Here is a 26,758-nt window from a genome sequence, read left to right on the forward strand (position 1 = left end):
AAGATATTGTCAAGTTGGAGTCTCCCCGAGAGAAAGGAAGGAAATTAAGAATAAGATCAGCAGAAGACTAAGTAAAGTACAGGTATAAACATGAAGAAGACCTGTGGAAGGGACATGAAAAAGACTTAAGAGCCTCGGATAGAAGGTTACCAGGTTGATGGACTAGATGGATGGGATAGAAAGGACTGACATAACCCGAGACCAGGAAGAAGAGACGATGGATGAAGATTGGAAGAAAGTTTTAAAAATTTATTTAGAAAATCATTGTAAAATTAATGAGTATTAGAAAAATGTTGGAATGAAATTATTTGGCTTTAGCAGAAATGTTAAAAAGAATTACGTAAGAATATGTTATGGATAAAAGAATTAGGTATAAATAAGACTTAAGTTTTAAGCTTTAGGGTTTTTTATGGTAAGATAAGGTTAAAATAGATTAAGGTAATTTAATGACAGAATATTGTGAAAGATGGAAGGGATTTGCTGAGATAATTAATAATTAGAATACAAAAAAGGGAGGTGTGAGGAGGTCGATGAAATAAGTTAATGAAAGTTAAGGATTTGGGAATATTGGATTTGTTTTTAAATTTTCTGTTTATTTTTTATTTTTGACTTTGATGTATTGTGTGTTTTGTTTTTTCTTTTTGACTTTGGTTTTTATTGATTTGTATTGTTTAAATGCTATTTTTGTCTATTTGTTTCTTTCTTCTTCTTTTTATCTTGTTTCTTCATTCTTTCTTCTCTGTAATTTTAAATTCTCAATAAATATCATAAAAAAAAGAAACAAAGGGCCTGATCTCCTACTGGGAAGGACTGGGAGGGGTTCCCACACCATGAGAGGGAGCCTGGTGCCTGAGCCAATAACAAGCCAACAGCCATGCAAAGGAAAGGAAAGGAAAGGAAAGGAAAGGAAAGGAAAGGAAAGGAAAGGAAAGGAAAGGAAAGGAAGGCTGTGTATTTTGCAATCTCTAACTTATTTATCCAGGTAGCGCAGGCTGAAATATAAAGAGGATCAACAGATCAGCCGGAGTTCAAAGCTTTCCCTGAGGGGCAGTCAACAGGACTAGAATCTTAGACAACCCTCATGGTATAAGTGGTTTTAAAGGGCAGGGCCCTGCTTGCTGGCTGAGGGTCTTACAGTCTATTATTTATTTATACTGATAATTAATTCCCTTGCTGTGCAAACATTTATCAACGACTCCATTACCCCAGTCCTCTCTCTGCGTACTTGGTGGGGTTAGGCACACTGACAGCTTCGTAACCACAGTCTAATTAAGGTAATTGTTGGCCCACATTTCTTATTCTGTTTCATGTATAATTATACTCCATGGGAAATCTGGTGGGATTAGAAACAGACTTTTAATCTATTCCATGCAAATCAAAAACAACTCCCAAGAAAACAGTTTAATAGCAATATTTAACAGTGCACCAGTTACTTTACTCTGGAGACTTAGCAGGAGGAGTGTTACCCACAGACCCTTTCAGCCAAAGAGAGATGAGAAAAAAGGCTCCCCCAGAAGCAACCCCCTTGTCTTTTTATTTCCCTAAGTTAATTAACTCCATTTGTGAGGAACCTTTTCTCTTTGGGGTTTCTTGAGCGAAGTCTCCTGATGCTGCTGACAGCTGTTGCTCAACTAACACCTTGGCTGCTTCTGTAGATTCAGCCTTTGCTCAGCTTATTTGCTTGTGCCTTTTGTAAATACTGGCCAGAATCCATCTCATGTTTGCATCTAACCAGCCAATCAACACAAGCAGACAAACATCTACCTGCCCACACCAGTGGTGTGCCATGAATTTTTTTTTGTAGGGGAACAGTTAGGGCTGTATGTAGAGTTGGAGACCCCTAGGATCATCTGCCTGCAAGGCAGGGATCTCCACTCAAGCATCCCTGGCAGAAGCCTAAAAACTTTCAATGAAGGAGGGTCCACAGCCTCCCAAGGAGGTCCATTCTCTGGCTGGTCAATTTGCCATTTCCTAGCAGCTTGCAAAAAGAAGAAAAGTTTGGCTTTGCTTTGTTTTTTTGAAAAAGACAACCGCAGACGGAAGGGTGGACCCCCCCCCCCAAATATTAACACCCCCCATTCTTCATCATCTCCCTTTTTATGATCATGTTGTTGGTTGTTGCATGTTGCATGTTGCTGCCGATCCTTCAGGTTCTGGCAGATTGGGGCTGAGGGTTTATTTTATAAAAGCACCACGCTTTCAACACAAACAGAGAGAGAGAGAGAGAGAGAGAGAGAGAGAGAGAGAGAGAGGAGGCAGGCTGAAGGAGAGGAGGGAGGTAGTGATATATTAAGGTTGCAGGGATCTTGTTTTCCATCCCCACCCCATAGGCACTTCAGGCTTTCTGACTGCTCTTCCTTAAAAAATGAGGGAGAAGGGGCTGCAGTTTTGCTTCAAGCAGCTGCTTCCTGCTCATGCTTGTGTGTTGCTCTGCAGGGTCCTGTAGTTTTGCAGCCTTTACAGTGGTAATCAGAGAGAGAGAGAGAGAGAGAGAGAGAGAGAGAGAGACCCTGGCTAAGCAGCTACACAGAAATATCTTGCCAGGAACATTAAGGGGACTAGGCTAGTCTCACTAGTCCATGGACTGCATGCCGCTGACACACACACAGACTGACAAGGTCTGTTTCTGTGGAGAGCTATCAAGCACCCCACTTACAGTGTTGAGGAGTCCCAGTCATGTGACTCCATTTCCTTTGGAAGGAGATCACAGGAGCCTTGTGGCATTTTGAAACATTTGCATTTATTTTCAAATAGACATGCTGAGCATAAAGTAGGGAGCTGCAGTATTAACACTCCAACAGATCCTGCTCCCTAATTAAGTTTCTGAGGGATACCCAGACCCTCCAGATATCCCAATAAATAGTACCACTTTGGCCCTTTGCACTCTCAGTCTACAAAGATACAGCTGGATGACCTTTGAGAAACAGGGGAAGATGGAAGAATAAGGACTTGTCCGCTTCCAGAAGGAATCTTCAGCAATTTCCTTTCCTATGTAAAGGCCAGCTATTCAGACACATCACTGCTAGTCCTCCTAACAAAAGGCTGTAATTGTCCATCCAGTTTGTCCAAGCAATCTCTTTTTACACTGTGTGTGGGGAGACCATTCAAACCAATTCCCCATCTCAGTGCAATACAATAAGCCTACAACAAAATCATATAAGCAGCAGAAGGAAAGAAAGAAAAACCCAAGGAACATAGAGGCTGCCTTACTCCAACTGAGAACAAGGCTTAGTTTTGTCTACACTGAACGGCAGCAGCTGTCCATGATTTCAGACAAGGGTCCTTCCCAGCCCCACCTCAAGATGCAAGGGATTGAACAGGATATCTTCTGCATGCAAAGCAGATGCTCTTTCACTGAGCTACAACCATAGGTGACCTCAAGGTGCTTTCAGATGGTGAAGGGCCAAAACCTAGGAAAACCTAGGGAAACAGAAAAGATCTTCTTTGCCCAGTGCTGAAAAGATATTAAAGAAGGTGCCATCATAAATTGATAATAATGCTGCCTCTGGACTTTTGGTCAGCTTTAACCCAGTGATTTCTGTCATCTCCTTAAACACCCTGGAAGGTTCACAGGCTATGAAGGACTTGCTCACAAATTGATTGACAGCTGCACGAATTATTACAGCTAGAAAATGGAAGGGGCAAGCAGAATATAAAATGGAAGAATGGTATAAAGAGGTGTGGGATATAGCTATGAATGATAAATTAAAATGTGCCATTAAGGTAAGACGGGGAATATGCAGGAGAAATGCTTTTGAGGAGATAGGGAGGGTGTTTGTGGAATGTGTACTGATAAAATGGAAAGTGGTCAAACCATCACAAGATCTGTTGAAATTTTGGGAGGTTGGATAGTTACAATGGAATGGTCTTGGTGGTGGGGTGCACATCTTTTTATGATTATTACTTTGTCAAAATAAAATTAAAAAAATTTGAGAGAGAAGAAGAAGAAGAAGAAGAAGAAGAAGAAGAAGAAGAAGAAGAAGAAGGAGGAGGTGCCAGGAGAGCCTCCTTGAGCAGATAGTTGCAGAAATGTGATGTTCCTTCTGCTCAGTGGCCAGCTCCTAACATCTGATGGAGGGGGTAGCCTAGAGGAGGGCTTCCAATGATGATCTCTTTGTCTGAACAGTGAATTGAATCCCAGTCTCTTAGTTTCCTTGCTAGCCGTCTATGCACCTTTCATTGTGTGCTATTTTTAGGAAGTCAATACTGGTCTTGTTTTCATACTGTCCACCTGATTCCAGTTACAACTGTTCATTAGAAGAACCACCATAGTTAAATCTCAAATATTGATCTTGGACTTAGTGAACAGATGTTGAGCACATGAGGCTTCCCAGTAACATCTTTGAGAACAACACAGTGTATTGTTGTAAATGCTGTTAGAGCAACATTGTCTCCAATACAATGGGAAGGTCTGTGTTTATATACTCAGCATCCCAGCAAAAATATGAATGCCTAGAGAGCTTTTTAAAAAGTGTACAAATGGCTTTATAATCCTTAAAACATTCATCATCACAACAGCCCTGTGAAGAATCAGAGGGATTTACAGGCAGGGAGGCACAGGTGAAAGATAGTAAGGCATTTGCTTGAGACTACCCAAGGAGCACAGGCCTAATTGCAGCTTAAATGGAAACAGGTCAGGCTTTGTGGGGAGATGCTGAGGGTCCCACACAGCAGAACAAGCAAGAAGGCTTCCAAACACAACAGGGCTAGTTGGCTACATTTTGAAGCAAATAAAGTAATGCACATTGCCACCTAAAGAGCATGGACCCAGTAAGACCATTTAGTCAGTGTGGGGGACACAGTAGCGCTGTGGTCTAAACCATCGAGCCTCTTGGGCTTGCCAATTGTGAGGTCGGCGGTTCGAATCCACGCAATGGGGTAGGCTCCCATTGCTTTGTCCCAGCTCCTGCCAACCTAGCAGTTCAATAGCATACCAATGCAAGTAAATAAATAGGTACCGCTGTGGTGGGAAGTTAAACAGCATTTCCATGCACTTCTGTCAAGGTGTCCTATTGCACCAGAAGCGGTTTAGTTGTACTGGCCACATGACCCAGAAAAGCTGTCTGCAGACATACGCCGGCTCCCTTGGCCTGAAAGTGGAGTTGAGCACTGTACCCCATAGTCGAATTTGACTGGACTTAACCATCCGATGGCCCTTTACCTTTACCTATTTAGTTAGTGAAATACATCACCATCTAAACAGGGAGACCCTCTAAGACAATTTGAAGTAAGTGAAATAGCACACATTACTATCTAAAGTGGGATTAAGACCATGCAGTCCAGAGTCTAAAATTACCTAACTGAACCACTGTTTGAACTGAGACTGAAACAACTCACTCATTTACTTATCTGATGTGACTCACAGCTTTCCAGAGCACCACACTATCTGAGAGCAGCAATATGCTTCTTTGTTGCCTTTTGATTTAGAGTGGGTGGGTGGGTCGGATAAGAATGAAAGTTTCATATATTCTTAAATATGAGCTCCATTGGTAGGGAATAAGGTGGACACTGGGCCCACAAACCATTTCCTGCAGAATATCAGGGGAATCACCAGGTTTCTCCGGAGCTATTCCACACAATATTTGCTGTGCTACTGACTTGAGAGGCATTTTGTCCTGTTCTATGATTTCAGTCAGGCTGCCTGCCAGACTTATTATTAATTTGTATTGGCTGTTAAAGATGTAAGTTTAATATGCATTAAATGTTATGTCTGTATGTGTTGTGTTTGAAAATAGTTTGTGAAGTTTGCATTAGGCAGAGGGTTTGTCTCCAGCAAATGAGACAAGAAAAAGATTGGAGGTTTCCATTTGAGGGTTTAGGCTAACTGATGACTCATCCCAGATCACTCTCATAGCAGGGAAATGAAACCTGAGAACTCAGTGTCTTAGTCAGTCCTTGAACTTCAGGGATGATGAACAAGCATAGGATCTTTCTCTGGCACCAGAGAGAGGAAGGTTTATTGAACTGTATTCAGGAGTAGAAAGAAGACTAGACAGCATTGCTAGTTTAAGTGCAATGTGTATTTTTTTGCCAACATTTACTTTGTAACTATTTTAAGACTGTTTCCATTAAAGCTAATTGAAGCTCAATCTTGTAGTGGAAAGCAAATGGGATGGCAGAATGTGGTTGGTTCGAGAATGAAACAGCTACAATGATGCATATTTCCTATATAGGGTGTGTACTGATGGAAACTGTTCACAGACTCTTTGTATGACAATGCATTATGGAATAAAGTCTGATTGGAAGGTTGGCGGTTCAGATCCTCGTGATAGGTGAGCCCCCGTTGCTCTGTCCCAGCTCCTGCCAACGTAGCAGTTCAAAAGCATGCCAGTGCAAGTAGTTAAATAGGTATCGCTGCAGCGGGAAGGTAAATGGTGTTTCATTGCACTCTGGTTTCTGTTACACTGTTCTGTTGTGCCAGAAGTGCTTTAGTCAGCTTCCCACATGACCTGGAAAGCTGTCTGTCCATAAACGCTGGCTCCCTTGGCCTGAAGCAAGATGAGCGCCACAACCCCATTGTCGCCTTTGATGGGACTTAATCATCCAAGGGTCCTTTACCCTTTACCTTTACCTTACCCCACCACTACCAGATGGGGTTGGACTTTTACTTTAAATCCCTTTAGTCACACATCCTGCCTCTTAAGCAACAAGCTAGTGCTTCATGCACCCACTTCCCCTGGAGACAGCTTTCATATCTGGTTAAATAAAAACAGTTAAACAAAAACAGTTCTTATCACATATTTTCACCTCTTATTCTCTTTTCAGTCTGCTCCTCTCATGCAGCCTCAGTTCCTGTCCTGACTACAACATCATGACAGTTTTCTGTTGCCTCTGCTCTTCCATATGACTGCACCACTCCCCCTTTTCAAACATGAGTTCTGCATCTTTGTCTCTAAAGAAGACAATTCAGAGACTAGGCTCCAATACTATCTTTCAGATCCCAGCACCTAGCTATCATGCTGCAAGTGTCACTCCAATACACACTCTCTGTGCTTGTCAGCTATGCTTAAGAGATAGCTAATTAGAAGAAATACCTTTCAGCTGCACCCCTGCACTATAGTTAGCCTCCAGCAATAGTGCTGTCTTACAACAAATCGTCATATGCTAGAATATGTCGTTCTTTAGCAGAAACAGATTATAGTTCAGGAAAAGGTTGAGCTTCTCAGAAATCACTGCCTAATATTTAAAGGTAGCCTTCAATCTTTTGAAGTGGGTAGCACTATTTCCCCCCTTAAATGAATTAATAGATGGTAAGTGCAGGGGCAGGGACGCGGGTGGCACAGAGCCTAGGACTTGCCGACCAGAAGATCGGCGGTTCGAATCCCCACGATGGGGTGAGCTCCTGTTGCTTGGTCCCTGCTCCTGCCAACCTAGCAGTTTGAAAGCATGTCAAAGTGCAAGTAGATAAATAGGTACCGCTCCGGCGGGAAGGTAAACGGCGTTTCCGTGCACTACTCTGGTTCGCCAGAAGTGGCTTAGTCCTGCTGGCCACATGACCTGGAAGCTGTACGCCGGCTTCCTCGGCCAATAAAGCGAGATGAGCGCCGCAACCCCAGAGTCGGCCATGACTGGACCTAATGGTCAGGGGTCCCTTTACCTTTACCTTAAGTACAGGGGCAAAGGAAGGCATTGCGACACCCAGGGCGGGCATCGCTAAGTAGGGCACATGTGTGGCGTCACTACGTATGATGCATGCGCCGTATGTAGCAACGCCGCACATGCGTTGTATAGTGGTTTGCTGGCACCGCCGCTCCAGCGCCTTAAGGATGGTGCCGGGATCCCTCAGTTGCTGCTACAGCCGCAAATGGAGGATCCTCTGTTCATGGCTGCAGCCGCGAGCAGAGGATCCCGGTACTGTCCGTATGGCACTGGAGCGGCGCCACCGGCAAACCGCTGAGTACAGTGCATGTGCGACACCGCACATGCGCTGTATAGCGTTTGCAGCTGGCACTGCTCCAGTGCCATATGTATGATGCTGGGATCCTCTGCTCGTGGCTGCAGCCGTGGATGGAGGATCCTCCATATGTGGCTGCAGCTGCATGATGGCTGCTCACGCCCCCACGAGCCCCCGCGGGGTGACTTCTTGTCACCCCCGCAGACATGGAACCTGGGGCGTACCACCCCCACGCCTTCCCATTGCGATGCCACTGGGTAAGTGGGGAAGAGCAAGAACAAATTATCGTGAGAATTGTCTCTTATTCAGCTTAAAATAGATCATAACAATCATTTGCACTGACTCCATATGGATGATCATCATGGGTGGTGTTCAACTGAATTTTACTCAGAGTAGATCTACTGAAATTAATCAACATGACCAAGTCAGGTCTGTTAATTTCAATGGTTCTACTCTGGGTAAAACTTAGTTGAATTCCACCTCATCTCTTGTGCATTTGGAAACAGGAATAACCAACATGAGGCCCTCTTGATGCTGTTGGACCACAACTCCTAGAACTCTGAAGATTGACCATGCAGGGGCCATTGGGAGTTGCAGTGCAACAATGTCTGAAAGGCCCCACTTTGGCTACTCTTGGTTTAAGGTTTCTGGTTCCAGTGAAAGACGCATGAGATGTTCTGCATTGGCACTGGGAGCTGGACATGTAATTGTACATAGGACACACACACACACACACACACACACACACACAGCCTCACTGGTCAATTGACTTGTACTACTACTACTACTGCTACTACGACTACTAATAGTAGTAATAAAAATAAAAATAAAATATTTATATACTGCCCTTCGTCACAAGATCTCAGGGTGGTTCACAGGATAAAATCAGATTACCAGGTCAGTGTTAGAGATGGCTAGATCCTATCCCACTCTAGAAATTGTCATAGGAAAGAACCATTTTGCACCATACAGGGTTCCTTCTGGTCTCCAGAGAGGAGCAATGTTGGTACAAGAAACAGCCATGTTTGTCACACAACCTGATGCAAGTTATTATTGCAGTAACATGAAATCTAGCTTGGAAATGGATCCCATGTTGCTCCAGTCATCTATACTTATTCTTCAGCTATAGAGATAATGGAGGATGAGGCTACCGTGAGCCTAAGAGCGGTAGTCTCGTAATCTGGGGAACCGGGTTCGCGTCTCCGCTCCTCCACGTGCAGCTGCTGGGTGACCTTGGGCCAGTCACACTTCTTTGAAGTCTCTCAGCCCCACTCACCTCACAGAGTGTTTGTTGTGGGGGAGGAAGGGAAAGGAGAATGCTAGCTGCTTTGAGACTCCTTCGGGTAGTGATAAAGCGGGATATAAAATCCAAACTCTTCTTCTTCTCTTCTTCTACTACTAGTAATCATGGCTATGTTCTACCTTGGCTGTCAGAGGCAGCATGCCTCTATATACCAGTCACTGGGAACCACAAGTGGGGAGAGTGCTGATGCCCACATGCCCTGCTTGTGGGCTTCCCATAGGCATCTAGCTGCCCATTGTAAGAGCTGGTTACAGGACTAGACAGGCCTTTGGTCTGATCCAGCAGGGCTCTTCTTATGTTCATACAGGCCCAGTCCAATGCAAGATGCTATTCGACTGCAGCAATGTGAGTTGCGGGTTTGTGCCACAGAAAGTCTAGCAGGTAGGATTTTGGCTGCTGGCACAACTTGCACTATAAAAAAAAACCTGAGTTAGCTACCAGAAATTCACAGTCCTGCAACTATTATTCAGTGATACATCTCAGTCGGGAGAGCTTATGGCATATTTGCATTGTTCAAGGAACAAATATTTTACAAAGGAGAATCACATAGTTTGCTGAAGAAGCCAACTTTGTTATGAGACATGACTGTTAAATGCAGTCATTCAACATTGTGCTTCAAAGCTTCATTTAAAGATAACCCCATGATGGCATATTAGCTTAGCACAAGCACTGATGGGATAACCATGAATAACTCTGCTGGCATTATTAACCTCAACTAGGAGGTTTTTAGAGGTGACATGTTTGAATTTGGAATGATTTTCCACTAGATGCATTCTGAAGCAAAGGGATTTTTTTTTTTAAAAATGGCTTGTTCAGAAAGCCATTTTTGAATAAATGCAAAGTTAAACAAGCCAGCATGTCCTAATAATAATAACAACAATGCTAATAATCTCACATATCTCCTAAACGCAGCGTGGAAGGGTTTCAAGGGGGAATGTGGCTCTTTATTGATAACGCCTGCATAGCCAAGGCAACTGTAGTTGATAAAGATATGTTGCTGGCTAGTTTCCAACAACATTCTTGAGGGAGATGGAGTTCATTTGCTCTATAGATGTAACTCCCCCGGCATTCAGATGGTAATTTGTGCCACATTTGTTAAGTGCTTTTGCACTGGTATAAAATCAATAGATCCAATACTACTGCTACTACTACTACTAATAATAATCAGAATGTATGTTCTCATCATTTACAAGATTTGCGTGTCTGCCTGAAGTGTGCTTGTTTGAGTCAATTTATTATTTATTTTATTATTTATTGCATTCAGTTGAAGATCACAGGGCGGTTCACAGAATAAAAATACGAAATACTTGATTAGCAATGCTCTGCATATCAGTAATATGTGAAGTGGCTGTATTACTGTTTTTTTCTTTGCCCTGACTTCCTCTTACGTTTGGATTTTACCGTGGTTCTTAATGTTCACTTATTCAGTAATCCAGTTTGGGGGCCACTGAGGTGAGAAGGTAGAATATTATTATTAGGATTAAGCAAACAACTCTAGCTGTGATTGACAGCAATCCATACACCCTTTCATCTTGAAGTTACTCCTTGCACTTGACAGTGCCATGGTCAATCTGGCTACCGTATGTATTTCAGGACCATGGAGAGCAGCAGTCAGTTTTAGAAAGGGTGTTGATATGCTTGCCTTTGGAAATTCTACCTTTGGACATTTATGTTCTATTACTTAAAGCGACAAACAAATCCTTGCCCTGGAGGAGACTGTCCTTTGAAAGGGGCAGAGTAAACTTTATTTCCTGAAGCTCCAGGTGTTGTGTGTGTGTTTGTTTGGGAAGGGGTGTGTGACAAATCAGACATCATAGCAGACATGAATCATTGCGCACAAGATCTACTACAAGAGCAGCTGCAGATGCGTTTTTGGAAATGATTTTCACAGCTTCCCTGGCCACCCCCTGCTCAAGTTTCCTCTCATGCATTATGCACCAAAGCTAGTCACCCCCGCATTTTGCTAGTAGGGTGGCTCGTGTTGCTTCTGCAGCTGCTTTGATGTCCTCCAAGAGCTCCAGTTTCATTTTCCTTTGGCTTGGCTAATAAATCAGCAATTCACAGCCTGATATGTGTGTTTATTTCCCAGCAAACAGAAGCTCATCCATTGCTAAATAAACAACAAATATAGAAAAATGAGGAATATGCTTTCTTGGAAAAAGAAAAAAAAAAAAGAAAAGGGAAAAAGAAAGGTATCCAATTAAAATTGCTGCCCCCACTTTGTTTCGTTTTTATGTGATATTGAAAGGAGTTTATTAAATTTGGCTGCCCTTCCAGAGAACAGCAGGTGAAAGAACTGACTGGATTTCAAAGCAGCTCTAATATCCAATGAAAGTAATGTGTTCGCTAAGAGTTTGTGTTAATGCACATCACCTTTTGCATTGGTTCAACTGAAAGTGCTATAGTTTGAGCACGTATTGTCAGGCCTAGGTGTCTGGTTTTGAGAATCTCAAACACTGAGAACTCAAAGGGAGATTGCAAATGAGTTACTTTGTTCTCTACACATGATGGCCTGTGGTGTTCGTCTTCTTAGTCTATCATGCCGAAGCATCAGCTTGTTAAGCACTTGTGAGCTGGATGATTGGTTACTTCCTTTGACCACAATGGGCTGTTAATGCAGGCACATAAGCCCATAAGACATCTACCCTGGTAGCATTCTGAGGCACCTAGAGTGTGAACAGGATCTGTCTCAATCTACCTCTCATTGCCAGTGGACTTGAGGGCCTTGAAAATTGGCCAGTGCAGTGCAGGGCCAATTTCACATTGGTGGAAAAACAGGCAATAAAAATCATGGTGTGGCAAAATCTGATGCCTTGAGCTGGAATAATGATAATGAAATGGGAACACCTTCCCACCTGTCTTCCTTAGAGTTATTCTGGTTAAATGAGATGTTCATTGCAAATTTCTGTTGGTGAATTGTGGTCCTTTTACTCTGAATGCAGACTCATGTCTTCATTCCGGTGAGGGGAATATATTTGTCCCCATGCAGTATAAATTTGAACAGAAACATAATGCTATGGCAATGTGGATAATCCATTTCCCCCCTCTCTGGGTTCATACATGCAATTTAACAGCTCCCGTGAGTTGGACACCCCTGGGGAGCCTATCTTCTTTGAAAAACACTTTCTCTTTCTAAGCCTCAGTACCTTGCTATCGAATATTTCATCAGACTTTCTGCTGCTAACTGCTGTCATACTTCAGATTCAACATTTAGTCAATACATTATTCCAAAAAAAGAGAGACAACAGTTAAAAGCAATGTGGACAATGGGACTGTAAAATAAGGGTCCTAAGATAGTCTTTTAATAGTGCAGCAACCATCACCATTAAGACTCAAAACCCTGTAGCAGAAAGGCTATCTATTGCTGCATTTTTAAGCAATTACTTTGGTTTCAAAAGGTTAAGCAATCCTTGTGTGAGGAGAAAATAGACTGACATAGAAACAGAGACCATGTTAACCTGGAGAACTGGGGGGGGGGGATGAGACCCCAAATTTAATCATAGTGATTGCATATGGAGGCTTATGTACTTGTGGTATTACCAGCTAAGGAAATATTTATTCTTCTTTTTTTTAAATTGGTTTTCCTAGTTTCGCTTCATGGGTAGGGTCTCTGTGCAATTGGGACACTCACACAGCTAGGTATCCTAATTGCATGGAACTCGTAGACGTGAGGTAGTGGTTGTGTGTGTGTGTGTGTGTGTGTGTGGAAAAAGGGACCTTTAAAAAGCTGGTCACAATACCGCCAGCATATAACACCTTGCTTGCAGGATTTCAGCTGGTTGCCAAGCTGTTAGTAGGCCAAGTTTACGGTTTTTAGTAACAGCGTATAAGGCCCTATGCAGCTCAGGACCAGCTTACTTGAGAGAGTGCCTTATCCCTGAAATACCCAATAGATCACCATAGTCTGCAGGAAAGGTTCTCCTGCAAGTTTCAACGATCTCAGAAGCCTGCTCCACAGTAACCAGGAGAGCAGGGCTGTTGTTCTGGCTGCACCTATTCTGTGGAACTGCATCCCTGTTGAGATACTACACGTACTCAATTATTTGAAGTTTCCAGAAACAACTGAGGACATTTTTGTCTCGACAAGCTTTTGCATCTGGGTGAAAAGGTCTCTGCCTTAGGTGTCCATCTTGTATTGTTTTTTAAACCAATATTCAGCCAGTTTTCGTACTGTTTTAAAAACCATTTTAGCTATTCTTATGAGATGTTTTTAAATTGTCATGAGGCATATATGCAAGAGACAATGAATTAAATAATGGTAATAATGGCAAAAAAGTAAAGCAGAGACATCACCTTGCCAACAAAGGTCCGTATAGTAAAAGCTATGGTTTTCCCAGTAGTGATGTGTAGAAGTGAAAGCTGGACCATAAAGAAGGCTGATCGCCGAAGAATTGATGCTTTTGAATTATGGTGCTGGAGGAGACTCTTGAGAGTCCCATGGAGTGCAAGAAGATCAAACCTATCCATTCTGAAGGAAATCAGCCCTGAGTGCTCACTGCAAGGACAGGTCCTGAAGCTGAGGCTCCAATACTTTGGCCACCTCATGAGAAGAGAAGACTCCCTGGAAAAGACCCTGATGTTGGGAAAGATGGAGGGCACAAGGAGAAGGGGAAGGCAGAGGACGAGATGGTTGGATAGTGTTCTCAAAGCTACCAGCATGAGTTTGACCAAACTGCGGGAGGCAGTGGAAGACAGAAGTGCCTGGCGTGCTTTGGTCCATGGGGTCACGAAGAGTTGGACACGACTAAATGACTAAACAACAACAATAATGGCAACAGTATGGCCCTGCTCTGGTCTGAACTCAGGTATGTCTTATATATGCATGGATTAGGCTTATGATGGGACAACTGCACCACGTGCAGGTAGAGTTGCTTACAAATTGAAACCAATGAATGAACATGGGCCAATGTTAAAACAAACATATTGAGTTTGGCACTTCATAGTGCTTTATTACTCCCTTTCAGTAAGGCCTGTAAACTTGGTCATTTTTTAATCTGTATAGATGCATGAATCCCCTGAGAAGTTTGCTTGCAAAATGCCACAGGAATGATCGAGAGCAGTGATATATTTTTATTTTCTTGAATTTTTCTTCTTGTTGCTCTCTTAGTGCCGGAATAATTTCTATCAGAGTTGGGGTGAAAACTGAAGTAAAGAAGATGAATGTGCAGTCTTTTCATCCTCTAATTGTAAGGCCAGACTTTTTCTTATACTCCCCTCCCCCCACATTTCAGGATCATTTCAGTTTTTTATGTTTTCTGGTGTGTATTTGAGTCCTTACAACAAAGAGAAACGGGATAACCCCTGTCTCCTTTTTACAGATGATAACATTACTTAGATTTTAATATTACTGAGCACTGTGACTGCAGAACTGGGAACTGGTAAATAATAAATGTGGCTCCACAACATACAGTCTGTCAGATGTGGTCATACCAATGCAGCAACAAGTCAGTCAAATGCAAGATCTTACGGTAACAAAACCCAATTAAATATTTAACAAAAACCACAAAAGAGAAAGAGATGAGTAAATGAAGAATGTTGACTTGAAAGAGAAGAATGGAAAACAGAATGCTTTTAATGGCTAATACTAAGCTGACAGATTCTGCTTTGATCTCCCTCCCCTTCCTTCTTTCCTGGGCTTCTTTCTTCTCCTTTTTTCCAGGGCTGACCTGATGGTAGCCCTCTTCCATGCCACATGCAGAAGTTGACGGAACTGGACTTCAGCAATGTTGCTTAGGGCAGTGTTATTCAAGCTTGGGTGCCCACATGTTTTTGGACTACAGCTCCCATCATGCTTAGCAAACTTAGCCAATTGTCAGAGAGATGAGAGTTGGGTAGACTCCAACACCTCACCACTTTCTACCATTTGCTGGGGTGGTGCTCTAGGGATTTTCAAAGGGACGTGATAGGGCAAGGATGCTTTGCCCTGCCACGTCCCTGGCAGAGATCAGCAGCGGGCCTTCTGGGGAAGTACTCTGGGGATCATCAAAGGGACATGACAGGGCTGGTGATATGCAAAAGAACGTGGCAGGGCCAAGCATCTTCATCCTGACACAAGCTTTGGAGGATCACCACAGAATTTTGGGGTGCCCCAGCCCCCTTCTTCAAAATATTGCTCCTCGGCCCCCTGTTGGCAACTCAAAATGTTTGCTCTGATGAAGCATCAGAAGAGTGCAATGCTGTATTCTTCTCAACAATCTTCATGGGAACGTGGATTATAAGGGATGCAAGCAGATCTTCATTCATATGACAAGATGTCTGTTCCATTTCCACCCTCTGCAGCTTCTTAGCCACCTGCCCTCCCCCATCTTCTCCTAATCCCCCAACCCTCTGAAGCAGATTTTGAGAGTGCACCAAGAGTTGCAGGGAGAGGTGAATCCATTCCACAATTGGTGTCTATCCCTTAGCTGGGCAGTTATCATTGTGGTCCATGCACTGGTAACCTCAATGCTGGATTACTGTAATGCGCTCTATGTGGGGCTGCCCTTGGGTCTGGTTTGGAAGCTCCAGCTGGTGGAGAATGCAGCTGCTCGATTGCTGATGGGGGCATCTGCCCAAGAACATATGATACCATTGTTGAAACATCTTCACTGGCTACCCATCTGCTACTGAGACAGGTTCAAGGTCCTTACATTAATTTAGAAAGCCCTGAACAACTTAGGTCCAGGATACCTCAGAGATCACCTGAAACCTAATGTCCCAGCTTGATCACTGAGATCATTTGCAGGAACGTCATTGGTTTTCCCCCCAACTTGGTGAGGCTCATTTGACAACAATAAATAGAGCCTTGAGTGCCATTGGCTCAATGTTGTGGGTTACTATGCCGATAGCGATTCAGCAGGGGCCATCTGTTTAGACTTTTAAATGCTTCCTGAAAACCTTTCTATTCTGCCAGGCTTATGCAGGCAATTAATAATATATCTTTCCACAATGGCTAAGTGATGCCTGTTTTTAATTTTTATAATGTGTTATTACTGCATGGTTTTATGTATTCTTGCTGTAAACCACGTTGATATATTTTATGAAATAGCAGCCAATAAATATGTTTATAAATAAATAAGCAAACAAATGGATTTCAACCAATATCATCTAGAATGAACTACAAATAACCAAAATCACCCCACCTCTCACCACATTTCAGTGTTGTTGAGCTGAATCAAGAGATAGACTCATGCTAATGGCATAAGAAGATTCCCTTTGGCACTTGCAGAAATTATCCTTCTTTGATATGTAAGCGGGCCTTTGTAAATGGTGACAAAGCCATGACAAAGCCATGTGGAGATAGAGGCACCTATGTTATGAAATAATCCTTCCTTTGATATAACCAGTCCCATTGATTCTGGAAATACAAAAGGACATTTCCCTTAAAGATTCCTATTGAGACTTATATTCTCTTGAGGTGTTTTCAGTGCTTAAAAAATCCTCACTCTTTGAAAGATCTCTTGATATTTTTTTCCTAATCATATTCAAATGGTTCAATACATATAGCACCCTAATTGCTATATTAGGACCACCTTCTGTGCTGCGATAATTCTTTTGTGAAATGAGCATGTGTAATGGTGGTCAAAGGCTTTTGATCAGGTCATTACAATGTGCCTCCCATGGAAATGAATTTAAGCAAGCACTGATTTTAAGCAAATATGCCTTCGTACAAATAATAAGTCCCTGGTGACATGCTTGAAAATAGGATTCAAGCAGCTGGACCTGCAACAAAATGTTGCAGTGTGGAGCAATCCTGTTCCGTTAGCCATGCTCCTTTCTTGAATGCTGTGCTGAATTCTCCTGTCTCTCTCAGTTTGCTCTTATTTCTGCATTCCACAGCAGCTGAGCATGTTTAGTTCTCATTGGACATTAATGTGGTTATGCAGTGGACAGATGGGGGGCAGAGCCAGCAGAGCACACGATGGCAAAAATCTTCACTGGCTACCCATCTGCTACTGAGACAGGTTCAAGGTCCTTACATTAACTTACAAAGCCCTGAACAACTTAGATCCAGGGTACCTTGGGGATCGCCTGAAACCTAATGTCCCAGCTTGATCACTGAGATCATTTGCAGGAATGTCATTGGTTTTCCCCTAACTTGGTGAGGCCCATTTGACAAAAATAAATAGAGCCTTGAGTGCCATTGGCTCAGTGTTGTGGATTACTCTGCCGATAGCTATTCAGCAGGCCCGTTTGTTTGTGATCAAGCTGGGACATTAGGTTTCAGGCCCGTTTGTTTAGACTTTTAAATGCTTCCTGAAAACTTTTCTATTCTGCCAGGCTTATGCAGGCAACTAATAATACAAGGCCAGCTGCTTTCACATGATGCAAAAAAACCCCCTGCTCTCAAATAGGCTTGAGCCCCCCACCCCATCCAGGTGACACTCTCCCAGTAAGACGCTGATCAGGTCAGAATGTAGCCTCTCCCAAAGAGAGAGTTGCAAAGGTGGACACCTTACCATTTAGTAGGCTGTGGTTGTTTTGTGTTGGGGCACTCAACTGAGTTATATCATCATCATCATCATCATCATCATCATCATCATCATCACCACCACCACTAGAGCTTTGCACTGCAATCAAGCTTTATTTGAAACTTTCAAATTTGCCCCCAAACACAGTGTTCAAGCCACATAAACAGCCACGTACCAAATTTGATTGAAAGGAAATGGAGGGTTGATTTTCCTTCCAGCTCCTTGTCAAAGCTACCAGGAACCACTTCAAGGAGAAACCACTTGGGGATAGACTTGTAACATAGCAGTCCTATGGAAGCTGGTAGTGGGTGAGATTGTTTGGAGGAGAAACTGCCAATTCTTAAGCCATGCCAAGTGTGTGGGAACGTGGCTCTGTGGTGGATGGTGTTTCTTGTAGTGATGGTGAGGATTAACTATTCCAGTTGCAGGACTGGCATAGCTTTTCAGTCAGTTTGAGGGGCTGCGTTGAGGGGGAAAAGGATGCCTTTGGATCAAAGCTGCTTTCAGCCCTGCTGCTGCTGTATTAATGAAGCTGTCAACTGTGGACCACAGAGAAGGAATTCCATGGCATCCCCTCAGCCACCTGGAAGAGGGTTGCTCCCTTAATTTTAAGGGGAAAGTACAGGAAACTGTACATTTCTAGAGTTTATTCCTCATGGAGATTTGATTATAGCCAGCCATCCTGCAAATCTTCTGAATTCAAAAATACTTTGAGTCAATAAAATTATATTTGAATACTATAAAATCATATGATATACATTTCAGGTTCTTATGTTGCCGAATAAGAAAATACTACTTTAAAAAAAAAAGTGTGGTGGGGAGGGGCCTATGTGTGCATTTCATTACAATGGATTTTATACCCTTTCTGTCTAACAGAGGCCTTTCAGTGAAGTGGCAGCTTGCCATTTAAGAGTAACATTGTCATTTCCCATCTAAGAGAAACTTTGCCCTTTATTCCTGTATCTTTGACACCCACCTTTATCAAGGTTTTGAAAATAGGCACATTATTTTAAATTGGTTGATTAATGGATTAAAACCCAAGTAAAAACTAAACATCTTTAATTGGTTCTCGCTCAGACACGGTGATTATTACTTTACATGTTCCGCAGCTAAAAATATGATCTGGGCTGCAGCCTTGACTCAAATTAAGCCCTCTGCTCTGAAAATTATTATTATAAAGATGAAGATATAATTGCATTTTAATCATTAGTGATGCAGTTGTACACACATATGCGCATGCTTATAGTACTAATCATGTCAGCATGTTGCACGGTTATGCAGGAAGGTATTTGGAACCATTTATCACAATCACATTAGCATTAGCCACAAGTCATTGCACTCCTGAAACTGGATCAGGCTTGGAGCATGAGGAAGCAAAATGAACTCTATACCAGAATGCTGACTTGGTGGAGAGTATCTGCTCTTGTCCTGGTCGCTTCCTTTGCTCCCAGCAGCACAGACTGAGGACAGGTGGTCTGCCTGCTATCTCTTAAATGGGCAACCACAGAGTCTAGAAAACCACTCATTCAACCACTGTGGATGCTGTTTTAATTATATTGTATTACTGGGCCAGGTTCAGGGTTCTTGGGATAACACAGAATGCCCTACAAAAAAACCTGGGTCCAGTAGTGCCTGAACCCTTATATCTCAGCTCAATTGCTGAAATCAATTGGAAGAAGACTGTCAGTTCTCCCCCATGTTACCAAGACATCCTTGCTTTTGATTTTTAGGCATCTCTTAAATCTTTTATTAAATGCAGAAGGGCCTTTACAGATGTTTAATTTTAATTTTTGATTAGCCACTTACAGAGTATTTGTATTTTTTTAAAAAATTCTGTTTTATATTTTGATTTTTTGCATTATCCCCATATTTTGTGATACGGGAGCACAGAAATAAATAAATAAACATCATATAGCTGAATAGCATCACATATTCCTTATTGCAGCAGTTGCTTGTGTTTGTTTGGATTGATGGGGTGAAGACAAACCGACCAGATTGGTAGGAGCCAGAGTCCGTGATGGGTAGGGCTAACTCACAATAGTTTCCCCCCTCATCTTCTTTCCTCCTGGTATCCAAAGACATCCCATGCCAATGCCTGGCTATTTTGCACCCTAGGTAAAGCTAATTACCCCCCCCCAAAGTTGCTAACTTCAATTTTCAAAAACAGATGTCTTGTAGAGACACAAAAGCACAAAACTTAAAACTTCTGAATTTATTTTAAATTGCAAGAATAAGTAACACAACAATATCTGATTATTTTTCTCAAATACAAATGAAAATGTTTTAGCACACACATCATTTCCAATTATCTTTTGAATTGTGATGTTAACATTTAAGTCTCTTAAAAGTTTCACTTTCAGGCACATCAAAATCTCACTTTGCACTTTCTTTTGTATTTGAGAAAGATAATCAGAGATTATCACAAGACTGTGCTTTGTGGGGCAGTGCCCCATCCATCTTCTGTTATCATCATCATCATCATCATAATGGACCAGCCTCCACTGCCACATTGGTAAATCAGAAATACCATCTTCTACATCAGCATGTGTGCAGGGGTAATACAAGTGCTACCTAAATTTAATGTGTGAAAAGAGGACCACATAAAAAGCCATCATAGCAAACCCTCCAACACGTCACCATGGAAAACCATGGTCACCATGTCACCATGGAAAGGTTGATATGCTGGGTCTCAAACCTTTGGTGAGACTTTGAAGATCTATGGCCAGTCAGAATAGGCAATGTAGGGTAGATTGGAGTGGAGAACCTCAGCACCAGTGGACAAATGTGGTCCTCATATTTTCTCTACTTAGCCATTGAGACACTCCCAGGTTCCACCCATTTCTGGCCCTGCTCAGCATTCTCCTTGAGTGCTTTTGTGTGGCTGGAATCTTTCATTGAAGTGTCCTGCTGGCCTGGGTGGAGGGCAGGGGTGGAGCAAGGTGGGTGCGGGCTGCCCCGGGTGAAATCACCGAGGGGGGGTGACATTTGGCGTGCTGCCGCCTACGACTCCTGCCTACCCCGAGCCGTTGGGGGAAGGGGGGTAGTTGACCTGGGTGGAGGTGTGTGTGTATCTAGAAACCCCTTGATTTTGTATGGGTAGAATGTAGCCTTCTGTCCAGAGGTCAGAGTCACATGCAAAGCTCTAACTATTTTTGCCTCTGGCATGCAACCTCTGGAATGCTCCACATTCCACTTGGACTGAAAAAAGGTCCCCCTCTCCTTGTGGGGTAGATTAACCCATAGTTTGACAACATTTAAAGGGCCTGTGCATGCTCATGTATGTTCCCAGTCTTAAAACTGTGTGCCTGGGAAATTTGGAGGGGTGTGGTAGTGTCTATTTTGGGAGACATATGAAATCCCTTGAAATGTATGGCAATAAATGTCTGCTCAAGACAACATTTTCCTGTCTCTACTGACTGATTTTCACTGAAAATGACTAACTAGCCCTATGCTTCCTGCTACATTTCAGTGGAACACAATCCACCTGAGAGAGCTATACAATGCACTTCATAACTATTTTGTACTGGCACTTTCATTAAAAGGATCAAAGGTGAATTAGCATGCAGAATTAGCTACCTTCTGATCCCTTGAGGTTCTGCCTCCACCGGGATTAGTCAGACAATAGATGTGTGGTATGTTTTACTTATGAATGTGTTGATGAAATTCAACCTTATAAATATCAAGCTGGAAATTCACTAGAGATGCCATGAAGAAATTCTAGGGATGTAGAACCCTGAAATATGTGTTTTGCTTTATAATTGGAGGTGGAAACGATACCCTGACAATTCCGTTTCTTTATTCTTCCATGGGTTTGCTCTGCCCTGAGTCTCTCCTGAATTCTGATTTAGCTAGGAGAATCCCTAAATTAATTTAGAAATTGGAGCATGCAGAGTTTGCCACTGCTGCAGTTCATTGCAAATGTGACAGCTGGTGTGGTGCAGTGAGTATAGCTTTGGAGATGAATGTGGGAAATCAGGGTTCAAGTTGTTGCTCTGCCATGATGCTCACTGGGTTACATTATTAGGTTATTCTTTCTCTCTCCATCCAATCTCACAGGCAGAGGTAGCTGGAATGATGGGTTAGTGACAGTGACAGGTTTATAGAGTCAGTGTGGGGCTGGTCCCCTGAGGGGGGCGGGGCTGCCCAGGAACATTAGCAAAGTAAAGGTAAAAAAAGAGAGTAAAGGACTCCTGGATGGTTACGTCCAGTCAAAGGCAACTATGGGGTTGTGGTGATCATCTTGTTTTCAGGCTGAGAGAGCCGGTGTTTGTCCACAGACAGCTTTCTGGGTAATGTGGCCAGCATGACTAAATCACTTCTGGTGCAACGGAACACTGTGACAGAAACCAGAGCGTGTGGAAATACCATTTACCTTCCCCCAGAAGTGGTACCTATTTATCTGCTTGCACTGGCATGTTTTCGAACTGCTAGGTTGGCGGGAGCTGGGACAGAGCAACGGGAGCTCACTCTGCCACTGGGATATTAACCACCAACCTTCTGATCAGCAAGCCTAAGAGGCTCAGTGGTTTAGACCACAGGCCACCCGCGTAGCTAAGTAGCTCTGACCTTGCTGCCACCCTGCTCCCTCCTGGTAGGCTGCAGCAAAGCCACTGTCAGGAGGGTGGTGGTGCAGCACAACCCCACCACACAAGCTGCTCCTCTTCACAGGGAGGACAAAATTCTCTGTGTATGTGTGTGTTTGAAGAACCCTGGAGGAAAGCTAGGATATAAATGTAACAAGAAATAAAACTAAGGTGCCCCCACTCATTGATATTTGAAGGGCTGTAAGATAGGGACGCGGGTGGTGCTGTGGGTTAAACCACAGAGCCTAGGACTTGCCGATCAGAAGGTTGGCGGTTCGAATCCCTGCAACGGAGTGAGCTCCCATTGCTCGGTCCCTGCTCCTGCCAACCTAGCAGTTCGAAAGCACGTCAAAGTGCAAGTAGATAAATAGGTACCACTCTGGTGGGAAGGGAAGGTAAACGGTGTTTCCGTGCGCTGCTCTGGTTTGCCAGAAGCGGCTTAGTCATGCTGGCCACATGACCCCGAAGCTGTACGCTGGCTCCCTCGGCCAATAAAGCAAGATGAGCGCCGCAAGCCCAGAGTCGGTCACGACTGGACCTAATGGTCAGGGATCCCTTTACCTTTACCTTTAATGCAGAAGATGGAACAGATTTGCTCTGTTGGTCCAGAGGCCAGGACTATAAGTAATGATAACAGGGACGTGGGCTCTTTCACTGGTGGCAGCAGTGCTGTGGAATGCCCCCATCAGTATTGGCATTCCACCAGCTCTTGAAGACTGTCTAGACAAGCATTCCCCTGAAATGAACTTTCTGATCTAATTGTTTTTATTGCTCTTTTAACTGTTTTAATTATGCTTTTTAAGAAACTTGGCTTTATTATGTATTTTAATTATAGATGTTTTGTTACTGACTGTATACTTGTGAATTGCTTAGAAGCCATTTTGGCATATGCATATATGTTCAAAAGCATACCTGCATGTGTAGGTTTGTGTGTGTGTTGATAATATTATTATTATAATGATGATGATGGATAGAAATGGCAAGGAAACATTAAGCATTAGGAAAAACCTCCTAGTGGTAAGAGCTCTTTGAACAGAGTGCCTGGGAGGTGGAAGGCTCAACTTCACTGATGTTATTTAAACAGAGACTTGATAGCCATCTGTCAGGGATGGTCGTGCACTAAACAGGGGGTTGGATGAGATTACCTCCAAGATCTCTTCCAACTCCATTGCAAACAGCTTCCTAATCCCCCAAAGACCACAAGCCTCTCACAATCTCTTTCTTGTGTTGCAGCCTTGAGTGTGCCTTTTGCATTATGCAACAGGGAAATATGTTGCCTTCTGTTTTGACAATTTGATTACACTCATGTTTAATGCTCAGATGCAATCTAGAGTCCTATTGCAGCTCCGTTAAACTGCCATGATGCAAAGAAAAGAGGAGTGAATGGGCAGGCAATATCTGGAAAAGTCATGGAGCCCCGTTCTTCTCAGTGAATTAAGAGATAGGCTTCACTTAGGTGGTGATGACTCTTACAATCTTTCACCTTTGGGGAGGGGCAAGGATGCAGTTAACTATGCATTATGATTCACACATCATCTCCTGTGCTCATAGACTCCAATCTATTTATTTTTAAAGTGGGTTATACAGCTTGTAGACATACTAGGGGCCCAACAGAAAGGGGGAGGGGAGGAGGAGGAGGAGGAGAGGGCCTCCTTATGCTAGCAGAAACATTTTGTCTTCCCACTCCCTTCCCACAAGCCCCTAAAACATCCTCAAGCTGTGGCTGACCAGACATGTGCTGTGATTCCCAGCAAGTGGTATTTAAAGCCACAATGCCTCTGAAAGTGGAGGCAGAACATAACCACCATTGCCAGGAGTCACAGAGGAGGCACAAGGGCTTTCCTGGTGCTCCTAGCTGAAAATCATTATAGGTGGCTGGGTGGTGTCTATTCTTGATTTGAACTTCATTTTTTTATAGCTGGTTTCTTAGAATACCTGCTTACATAATGCCTCAGCAGGATGATCTCCAGGGTCCAAAGTGTCTGGCTGACCAGGAAGCTGTCCGCAGAGCCCTGAGGAGCTCCAGAGGATGTTTTTCTCTCTCTCTCCCCATCAGAGGATTCTTTAAAGAAATTAATTAAATTAGAACAATGGTGGTGGGGAAAGTCCATTGACCATGCCGATAGGATTTGGAGTCCAACAACAGCTCTAGGGTCACAGCTTTGTCCCCCACCCCCTGTGCTTAGGAGTTGCATTGGTATGAATGGTGTGATTAGCAATCACCATGGCTTTCTATTATTATTATTATTATTATTATTATTATTATTATTATTATATTTTAACAATTTATATACCGCTTAATTACAATTGCCTCTAAGCAGTATTCAAAAAAGACAATGCAGAAAAGAAACGATGAAATCAGATTTTGATTAAAATGCCTGCTGATGGTTTTTTAAAAGTCTTTAGTAGGTATCTGAAGTTCATCAAGGAGGCAGCCTGACTGACCTCAACTGGAAGGGAGTTCCATAAAACTGGGCCCACAATAATGAATGTTCAGCTTCTGAGAGATGTGAGCTGTGTATCTGAGGCATGGGGGACCATGAACAGTGACTCCCCCAAATATCTCAGTGATCAGGCAGAGATATAAGGGATCAGGCAGTCCTTGAGGTATCCTGGACCCAAGTTGTTCAGGGCCTTGTAAATTAGTACAATAACTCAAACTGGGAAAATCAAATAAACTAATCATGTCATTTGCTAGGTCTCAAAGCAGTTCTCTGTCAGGAATGGCTTCCAATTGCAAAATTGTCCATACCATTAGCTCATGGAGGAGGGAAGGAGTAGAATGGCTGGGTGTTAAGAGGCCTCAAGTATTTCTAGCAGCAGAATATAAAACAAAGCATGAGCAACAGAAAGTTCCATATTAAATGTCACTGCATACATTGTTCTCCCCAGTTGGCTGTCAAGAAGAATAAAGCATGTGGAAGATTGCGCTCTGTGCGAAGGCTACACAGCTTGACTTGGCTAATAAAGGTTGATTGTATGGGATTAGGAGCAATACAAAACATATTTTAATGAATAATATTTTCAAATAACTCAAGACAGAACCATTACCGGGTTTATCTATTTGCATCAGCAATCTGCTGTGTTTGTAAAACCTGCTTACGCCTTTTGGATTTAAATTATTTTTATGCGAGGGACCCATCGAGTAGCTTTATACAGTGCAGTTTCAATTGTGTTTCCTAGAGTCTCAGTGCCATATAGGGCTGATTTATCATGGTTTTGTGGATCCTTCTTGTCAATACACCAATGCTTAAACTGGGAACTGGAGCATTTAAAGCATGTGGAGGAAATGCAGACCACCTAAGGTACCAGCCAGTTTAGATTTACCTGATGCCCCTGCAGTTTCTCACTAACCCACACTGCTGTTACTCCTCCTTCTCCAATATCTATATTATTTATTCAGTGCCATCAATGCATGTGGTGCCAAAGGACAGGATCCTCCATCCGAGAACTTGCTATTACAATGCAATTTATCCAACCATAGCATCTTTTTATTTCGCCAAGTATTCAAGTAGCTGGGGCCCAGAAAGGGTTATATGAATGGGGCCAAGCAGTTTGAGAAATGCCAATATGAATGCTGCAGAGCAGCTCTGTTCTTTGGAGGCAGTCCAGTTTGAGCTCCCTGAGAGCTTTGACTGTGTTCCAGCCTGCTCTCAGACATTCCCTTGGCAACCAGCATTCCAAGGGGTGAGGGAGTCTCCTCTGACCACTGTTCAGCCTGCGTCAGATCTAATCCTCTCTGTTCTGCAGCCGGCTGTAAAGTTCCACTAGGAGCTGGCTCATTCCTGACAGAGACCAGTTAGTGATGTGGTTGAGTTGACAGGAGAGTCAACAGTGTACAAAAGTAGGAAGAGGGGCTCCCAGAGAAGCTGGAAGTTCTATTTCCATTGCTGGAGTCAGGATGCCTCTGAATACCAGCTGCTGAGAATTACAGTTGAGGAGCACACTTGCACTTGTGTCATGCTTGCAGGGGACACAGGTGGTGCTGTGGTCTAAACCACTGAGCCTATTGGGCCTGCCGATCAGAAGGTTGGTGGTTCAAATCCCCACAACAGGGTGAGTTCCCATTGCTCTGTCCCAGCTCCTGCCAACCTAGCAGTTCAAAAGCACACCAGTGCAAGTAGATAAATAGGTACCACTGTGGTGGGAAGGTAAACGGTGTTTCCGTGTGCTCTAGTTTCCAACACAGTGTTCCGTTGTTCCAGAAGCGGTTTAGGCATGCTGGCCACATGACCCGGAAAGCTGTCTGGGGACAACTGCTGGCCCCCTCATCCTGAAAGCGGATGAGCGCCATAACCCCCTAGTCACCTTTGACTGCACTTAACCGTCCAGGGGTCCTTTACCATGCTTGCAGGCTTCCCATAGCCATCATGTCAAGCACTGTGAGAAAAGGGTGCTGGACGAGATGTGTTTCTGCAGAGCTCTTATGCATTTATCTTCATACACTGGTCAACTGTCCTAAATACACACAGGATGAGCTTGGCTTCCTCTTTGCTGTCTTCAGATGCAGTGAGAATTTCATTTGGAG

At 43.2% G+C, this 26,758-nt stretch overlaps 1 long non-coding RNA gene across 1 annotated transcript in view; it reads right to left on the reverse strand.

Annotated features, from left to right (window-relative positions):
- LOC308474254 overlaps positions 1 to 25,821 on the reverse strand; it is a 38,645-nt gene extending 12,824 nt beyond the window's left edge. Inside the window, exons 1-2 of the long non-coding RNA XR_013984622.1 lie at positions 25,558 to 25,821; positions 24,174 to 24,292 (exon numbers count right to left, since the gene is read on the reverse strand). This is a non-coding gene — a long non-coding RNA (uncharacterized lncRNA). The remainder of the gene's footprint in view (positions 1 to 24,173; positions 24,293 to 25,557) is intronic.
- Positions 25,822 to 26,758: the final 937 nt, after the last annotated feature.

Source organism: Podarcis pityusensis (genome assembly GCF_964106645.2).
Source record: "Podarcis pityusensis genome assembly, chromosome: 3".
NCBI lineage: Eukaryota > Metazoa > Chordata > Lepidosauria > Squamata > Lacertidae > Podarcis > Podarcis pityusensis.